The sequence below is a fragment of the Myotis lucifugus genome, unplaced genomic scaffold, assembly GCF_000147115.1.
Source record: "Myotis lucifugus unplaced genomic scaffold, Myoluc2.0 scaffold_81, whole genome shotgun sequence".
Lineage (NCBI taxonomy): Eukaryota > Metazoa > Chordata > Mammalia > Chiroptera > Vespertilionidae > Myotis > Myotis lucifugus.
The window spans coordinates 720,449-727,933 of NW_005871129.1; positions in this window are offsets into that span (position 1 = coordinate 720,449).

The following is a 7,485-nucleotide window of genomic DNA, read 5'->3' on the forward strand; positions in this document are numbered from 1 at the left end:
GATAGAGAGTTAGAAACATCGATGAGAGAGAAACATTGATCAGCTGCCTCCTGCGCATCTCCTACTGGGGATGTGCCCGCAACCCAGGTACATGCCCTTGACCGGAATCGAACCTGGGACCTTTCAGTCCGCAGGCCGACGCTCTATCCACTGAGCCAAACCGGTTTCGGCCACATAAACAAATTTAAAGACAAGAACCACATGATCATATCAAGAGACACAAAAAAAGCATTCAACAAAATCCAACACCCATTTTTTTTTAATCTTTTTATTGATTTCACAGAGGAAGGGAGAGGGAGAGAGAGATCAAAACATCAATGATGAGAATCATTGATCAGCTGCCTCCTGCACACCCCACACCAGGGATTGAGCCCGCAACCCAGGCATGTGCCCCCGACCAGAATCTAACCTGGGACCCTTCAGTTCACAGGCCAACACTCTATCTGAGCCAAACTGGCTAGACTCAACACCCATCCTATCTAATAAAGAGGTAATATGCAAATTGACCATCACTGCAACACACAAGATGGCCACCCCCATGTGGTCAAAGATGGCTGCCCCCGTGTGGACACAAGATGACTGCCACAAGATGGCTGGCAGGGGAGGGCAGTTGGGGAGAACCAGGCCGCAGGGGAGAGCAATTAGGGGTGACCAGGCTGGCAGGGGAGGGCAGTTAGGGGCAACCAGGCCTGCAGGGGAGGGCAGTTAGGGGCAACCAGGCCTGCAGGGGAGGGCAGTTGGGGGCAATTGGGCCAGCAGGGAGCAGTTAGGCATCAATCAGGCCAGCAGGGGAGTGGTTAGGGGCAATCAGGCAGGCAGGCAGGCGAGCAGTTGGGAGCCAGCAGTCCTGGATTGTGAGAGGGATGTCCAACTGCCCGGTGAGATTGGGACTAAACAGGCAGTTGGACATCCCTCAAGGAGTCCCAGATTGGAGAGGGTGCAGGCTGGGCTGAGGGACACACACACACACCCGTGCACGAATTTTGTGCACCAGGCCTCTAGTTTTTTAATAAAAACTTTCAGCAAAGTGGCAATAGAGAGAACATATCTCAACATAATAAATGCCATATATGACAAACCTATAGCAAACATCATATTCAATGGGCAAAAACCAAAACCATTTCCCCTAAGAAGAGGAATAAGACAGGGATTCTGCTTTCGCCACTCTTATTCAGCATAGTACTGGAAGTGATCAGACTAGATGAGAACATGAAAGGCATCCAAAATTGGAAAGGAGAAAGTAATACTGTCATTATTTGCAGATGACATGATATTGTATATAGAAAACCCTAAAGACTCCACAAAAATCTACTAGATTTAATAAATGAATTCTGCAATGTAGCAGGATACAAAATCAACACCCAAAAATCAATGGCTTTTTTATACACCAATAATGAATCCTCACAAAGAGAAACTAAACAAACAATCTCATTTACCATTGCAACAAAAAAACATTAAGATACTTAGTTATAAACTTAACCAAGGAGGTAAATGGCTTGTACTTGGAAAACTACAGGACATTGAAAGAAGAGATAGAAGATATACACAAGTGGAAAAACATACCATTTTCATGGATCGGTAGAATGAATATCATTAAAATGTCCATACTATTGAAGGCAATCTATAGAATCGATGCAATCCCTATTAAAATACTAAGGGCATATTTCACAGATATAGAACAAATACTCCAAAAATTTAGATGGAATAAAAAAAAAGACCCTGAATAGCCACAGCAATCTTGAGAAAGCAGAACAAAGTTGGAGGGATCACAATACCAAATATCAAGTTATACTACAAAGCCACCATAATCAAAATAGACTGGTACTGGCACAAGCACAGGCATATATACCAATGGAACAGAACAGAGACCCCAGAAATTGACCTAAGCCATTATGCTCAATTAATATTTGACAAAGGAGGCAAGAACATACAATGGAGTCAAGATAGTCTCTTCAATAAATGGTGTTGGGAAAATTGAACAGATAAATGCAAAAAATGAAACTAGGCCACCAACTTACACCATATACAAGAATAAACTGAAAATGGTTAAAAGACTTAAGTATAAGTCATGAAACCATAAAAATCCTGGAAGAAACCATAAGGCAGCAAAATCTCAGACATCTCTTGTAGCAGTATGTTTGAGAGATGCAGATACATCTCCTAAGGCAAAAGAAAATAAACAAATGGGTCTACATCAAAATAAAATCTTCTGCACAGCAAAAGAAACCATCAACAAAATGAAAAGGGAGACCACTATATGGGGAACATATTTGGCAATGATATATCTGATAAAGGGTTAATATCCAAAATATATAAGGAACTCATACAACTTAACAAAAGGAAGACAAACAACCCAACTAAAAAATGGGCAAAGGACATAAATACATACTTCTCCAAAGTGACCAAGAGACATATGAAAAAATGCTCAGTCACTGATCATCAGAGAGCTGCAAATTAAAATGACAATGAGGTGTCACCTCACATCTATCAGAATGGCTACCATCAACAAATCAACAAATGACAAGTGCTGGCGAGGATGTGGAGAAAAGGGAACGCTAGTATACTCCTGGTGGGAATGCAGACTGGTGTTGTCATTATGGAAAACAGTTTGGAGTTTCTTCAAAAAATTAAATGTGGAACTGCCATTAGACCCAGTGATCCCACTTCTAGGAATATATCCTCAGAAACCCAAAGTACCGATCAGAAGAAATGTATGCAACTCTATGTTCGTAGCGAGGCAATTTATAATAGCTAAAACCTGGAAACAGCCCAAATGCCCATCAGTAGAGGAGTGGATAAAAAGCTGTACATTTATGCCATGGAATACTATGCAGTAGTTGAAAAGAAGGATCTCTTACCCTTTGAGATAGCATGGATGAACCTGGAGAGTTTTATGCTATGTGACATAAGCCAGTCAGAGAAAGACAAGTATCACATGGTTTCAATAATATGTGGAATCTAATGAACAAAATAGACTTAACAACAAAATAGATCCAGAGATGTAGAAGCATAGAATAGACTGTGGAACCTCAGAGGAAAGGCAGGGGAAGGAGGGTAGGTGGGAACTTATCCACCAAATAACTTGTGTGCATATGTATATGCATAACCCATGGACAAAGACAATAGGGTGGTGAAGGCCTGGGGTGGGGGTGGGAGTGGGCTAGATGGGATCCATAGGGGGAAAGGGGGACATATGTAAAATTTTCAACAATACTTTTCAAAAATTAAAAAGAAATAATAACAGAAAAGTTCCCCTCCCTGGTGAAAGAAATAGACTTTCAAGTCCAGGAAGCACAAAGAGTCCCAAATAAGAGGAACCCAAAGAGGCCACACCAAGACACATCATAATTAAAATGGCAAGGATTAAAGACAAAGAGAATTTTTTTTTGTTGTTGGTTGTTTGTTCTTAATATTTTTTTTATTGATTTCAGAGGAAGAGAGAGGGAGAGAGAGAAACATCAGTGATGAGAGAGAATCATTGATCGGCTGCCTCCTGCACGCCCCCTACTGGGGATTGAGCCCACAACTCAGGCATGTGCCCTTGACTGGAACTGAACCCGGGACCCTTTAGTCCACAGGCCGACACTCTATCCATTGAGCCAAACAGCTAGGGCCAAAGAGAGAATCTTAAAAGCAGCAAGAGAAAAGCAGTTAGTTACCTACAAGGGAGCATCCATATGACTGTCAGCTGATTTCTCAACAGAAACTTTGCAGGCCAGAGGGAGAGGCAAGAAATATTCAAAGTGATGAATTGCAAGGACCTACAACCAAGATTACCCGGCAAAGCTATAATTTAGAATTGAAAGTCAGATAAAGATCTTCACAGATAAGAAAAAGCTAAAGGAGTCCATCACCAACAAATCAGTATTACATGAAATATTGAAGGATATTCTTCAAGAAGAGAAATAAGAAGAAGAAAAATATGAACAATAAAATGGCAATAAATACATATCTGTCAACAATTGAATCTAAAAATCAAAATAAATGACCAAGAAATCTAATGAACAAAATAAACTAATGAATATAATAGAACCAGAGGCATAGAAACATGGAACAGACTGAAGAATCTCGGGGGAATGGGGGAGGGGAGGAGGGAAGAGATTAACCAAAGACTATATATATATACGTATGGACACAGACAATAGGGTGGTGAAGACCTGGGCCGGGGCAGGAATCGGGTGGAGGGGGGCAATGGTAGGAAAATGGGGGATGTCTGTAATACTCTCAACAATAAAGATGAAAAAAAAATAAAGTCAACTAAGGCTAAATCAATTTTTAAAAAGTTTTTTTTAGCCCTAGCCAGTTAACTCAGTGGTTAGAGCATTGACCTTCAGACTGAAAGGTCTTGGGTTTGATTCCCATTCAAGGGCATGTACCTTGGTTGCAGGCTTCATCCCTGGCCCTGGTCTGGGTGTGTGCAGGAGACAACCAATTAATGTGTCTCTTTCACATCCATGTTTCTCTCTCTCTCTGTCTCTCCCCCTCCCTTCTACTCTGTCTAAAAATCAATGGAAAAAAACATCCTCTGGTGAGGATTAACAACAACAAAAAAGAGTAGAACTGAAGAGGACTGCTAAGATTGTCAACACAACTTTTAATCTCCATTTTTCCAGAGGAAATTTTATATATCCTATTGTTTCCTCTTCAGGTAACTAGGACTCACACTACGTAGATTTGAGAGTGTCAACATAAGAAATGTCCAAACCTGTAGATAATTTTTATGAATTTATTTGAGTCAAACAGATGACAATTGCCAGGAAGCAAAATCTCAATGGGTTGAGAAAATGCTCTGGAGATGGGCAGTTTTACAGTTTATTATGTACATTAGAATTAAAGGAAGAGACATAAAGGGGGTTACATGAAATTCATTGGTGGTAGATCCTAGGGAGGCAGGAGAAAGCAAAGTGGGGAAATCTCTGAGATTGGATAAAGAATTGCTAAGGTAAAAACATCCAAACCTGTGAAGAATTTTTGTGAGTTTATTTGAGCCAAACTGTCGACAATTGCCGGGAAGCAGAATCTCAACAGATTGGGATAATGCTCTAGACTAGAGAATGGCGGTTTCTCATCTATTTTTATACATTGCAATCAAAGGAATGGATGTAGGTGGGTTGCATGAAATCCATTGGTGATAGATTAGAGAGGCCGGAGAAAGCGAAGTGGTGGTGAAGGGGAACCTCTGGGACTGGATAAAGAGTAAAGTGATAGACACATACTTCTCTTACTTAGGTGGGTACAGGATAGTTAACAGTCGACAATTAACATGATAATAATAACGAGAGAATTTGTGGTTTTCTCCCAGGTGCCATTTGTTGTGCCCTGAGGGATCCGGAAAAAGAGAAGTTACAAGCTACCCTGACATTTCAAGGATACGTTTTCATAGATGCAAAAAGACGGATAGGTTCAGTTAAGGTAAAGGTTGACCTTTGACAGGGAAGATACTGGCCTAGGAGGTGACTACCCACCATAACTGCTTTTAGTTAAAGTTTAATTTCAGACTATCCTTTGGGGTTACTTTAGGTCTTTGAGTTTGCAAGACTGCCATGTAGGCCTTCCCTGAACTTGTCAGGTTAGCATGTGGCCCTTTTTGTCCACAGAGTAAAACAGAGTAACATTTACTTTTTTCTAACATATGTTTTTATTGATTTTAAAGAGAGAGGGCGGGAAAGGAAGAAAGAGATAGAAACATTGACCAGCTGCCTCCTGCATGCTCCTTGCTGGGGATCAAGCCTGAAACCCGGGCATGTGGTGTTGTAATGTACCCCGCGAATCAGACAAGGACGCCTCAAGAAGTCGAATTAAGGAGTCACATTTATTGCAAATCAGGGACTACAAGGGGACATTTTGCTCTCCAAATCTCGCAGTGATAAGATGGCTGCAACACCAAATTTATATAGGCAAAAATCACAAAGGTATTGATTACATCTCAGGGTTTGGAATGAGGAACCTGGTTTGCAAAAAGCAGTTACAGAAGCAAAATTGAGCTGATTAGTTATCTACAAAGATTAATTATAGTTTTGGGTCTTTGGACCACTGAGTTGACAGAAACACATTATCTAGAGCCCTCAGGTCTTGGGACCACTGAGTCAACCGGAATGCATTATCTGTGGCCACTGAGGCAATTTAAGGTAATTGTGCTATCCCAGTTCCCAGGTACAGAAGAATGTGCTTCGATAACCAGTAAGATCACCATCAATGGGATATTCAAACCACCAACAACGGAGTATTCATCGATTGGGACAGCATACATAAGTTCAGAAAATCAAAGTAACTTTTCTATTGTTAAACAAAGCAGATAAGTACAGAAGCCAAACAGCAGGGTTAAAGTTAAACTACAGTTTCTACCTGAGATGATTGCTACCATACTTCAGTGGCCTGACCAGGAATGGAACCAGTGACCTCATGGGTCGAAGCTTAACCACTGAAACATTTAAATCTTTTACATTTGTGGGTACAGGATGGTTAAAAATTAACATTTACAGCACAAGGGGATGGTATTTGAGGAACAAGATAGCAATGAGGGATTCTATGGCCTAGTGCTCTGGTGCCAGTGGGTTGCACCCTGAGAGGTCCAGATAAAGGAGATTACTCTTACATTCCAAGTGTCTGTTATCTTCGATGCAAAAAGACAATAGACAGGCTCACTTCGGGTAAAGACTGACCTTTGTCAAGAATGCTACAGGCTAGGACGTGACTACCACCATGACTGGCTTTTAATTAGGGATGTTTATGTTCAGACCATCCTATGTGGTTACTTTTGGTCTCTGAGTTTGTAGGGCCTGCCATACAGGCCTCCTATAAGCTTGTCAGGTTTAGTATGTGTGTCCCTTTTTCCCCCCACAGTGTTTATATATATTGACTTCAGAAAGGAAGGGAGAGGGAGAGTTAGAAACATCAATGATGAGAATCATTGATCTGCTGCCTCCGGTACACCCCCTTATGGGGATTGAGCCTGAAACCCGGTAATGTGCCCTGACCGGGAATCGAACCTGTGACCCTTCAGTCCACAGGCCAACGATCTATCTATCTATGAAGCCAAACCAGCTAGGGCCAACAGGGTTTTCTTAAAAATTGATTTTGGAGAGAGAGAGAGGAAGGGAGAGGTAGAGATAGAAACATCAATGATGAGAGAGAATAATTGATGGGCTGCCTCCTGCACACCCCCTACTGGGGACTGAGCCCAGAATCCGGGCATGTACCCTGACTGGGAATTGAACCGGGGACCTTTTGGTTCATGGGTCGAGGCTCAACTACTGAGGCACACTGGCGGGGCCACAGGGGTTTTAAGTCTTAATTTCTGTCCATTTTTAGGTAGAGGGGTAAAACCTGAACAGTTGTTGGGAAACATTAGGTTTGCCCAAAAAGAAAAACAATTTCTTTCTTTGGGGGGCAAGGGCAGGGCTGAGCGCTGGCTGTGTTTAAGATCAGGGGTGTGGAAGGACCTAACTACCCTTACAGTTCGGGAAGAATTCACTGAGGAAGGAA